The following is a 1,405-nucleotide window of genomic DNA, read 5'->3' on the forward strand; positions in this document are numbered from 1 at the left end:
ATGCAAATAGACTGAATTAAGAAAACATCTTCAACAATTTAACAGCACGTGTGCAGCCTTTAGAAAAATGACAAAATACAGAAAACAGATGACACGGGCCACTAAAAAGTCATGAACCCGCCCCGACATGGCAAGGACACTCTTGGTGTTTCCCCAAAAAAGAACTTGATTACTTAAATTTTAGCTAATTTTTAACACCACTTACAAACAGCCAGCTTCAATAACTTTGTGAGTAACAAACCACGGCAACACAGCGTGTCCCAGCCACGTTATTCACTCTTTAGAGGAAACAGTTTTCATTGTTGTCTGTGCTACTTACAGCACTTCTGTATTTGGTTGTGTTTTCTCACTTTGCAGCATCAGGGCCACTGTACTTTAGGCAACTTTAACTACATTTAGAGGATCATGGTCATGGATAAAACTTAGAGAAACACTACCTTCATGGTTATCAGAATAACTGTGATGCCAACTGAGATCTCCAATCTTAATGAGAAATCTTAATGGCACTAAGGCCCTGTACCCAACCATCCACCTCAAACTCTTTCTTAAAAGTAAAGTGTGAAACATTAAAGGGATCTATTGGCAGAAATGGCATATAATATTCATAGGCTTGTTTTCATGGAATCCACCATGTTTCTACAGAAGCCCAGAGATTGTAGTTTGCTGTGCGATGTGCCAACATTTCAGTTTTACCTTCAAATAAAGGGAACTAGTTAAGCTGTCTGACCACTTGTTATCATAGTTTACCATTTTTCCCAGACCTCAGCCGTTACTTTGATTTCAAATGCAGAAGAAAACCTCCCCTCAAAAGGATTAAAAACTTTATTAAGTTTGACTTGACTTAACATGCTCATACAAAAACAGAGTACAATGTTAAATGCTTTGGTGCCAGAGAGCTGAAGACTTATTAATGTGTTGTTGTGCGTGTGTGTGTGTACATATGCATAATGTTTCACGTGTGGTTGCTGGTGTGTAAGTGTGTGTGTTTGTGTGTGTAATCCTTTCCAGCCGTTTCCCCTCCTTTCCTTTTTCTCCGTCACAGGCCTGGGAAGCAATCGTGGGGGGGATCTCTCACAGCCGCTCAGTGTGTGTGTGTGTTTGTGTGTGTGAGTGTGTCTAGCAGACAGCTGTGTGGACGGCCGGGAGCAGCCGTTACAGCAGGGACACACACACACACACACACAAACACACACACGGCCGGCCCATCTCGGCATCCCACCACCCCATCGCCTCTCCTCCCCCTTAACTCTCATCACTTCTTCTTCTCAGTAAAGGGAGATGTCAGCTGTGTGTGTGTGTGTGTGTGTGTCAGTGGTTAGGTTGGGTGAGCAGACAGACATGGTCCGTAGTGTGTTGGACAGTACAGGTTATTATATCATTAAGTGTGACTGTGTGTGTGTGTGTG

Source organism: Morone saxatilis, unplaced genomic scaffold, assembly GCF_004916995.1.
Source record: "Morone saxatilis isolate NCDOM2014 unplaced genomic scaffold, NCSU_SB_2.0 Contig9, whole genome shotgun sequence".
NCBI lineage: Eukaryota > Metazoa > Chordata > Actinopteri > Moronidae > Morone > Morone saxatilis.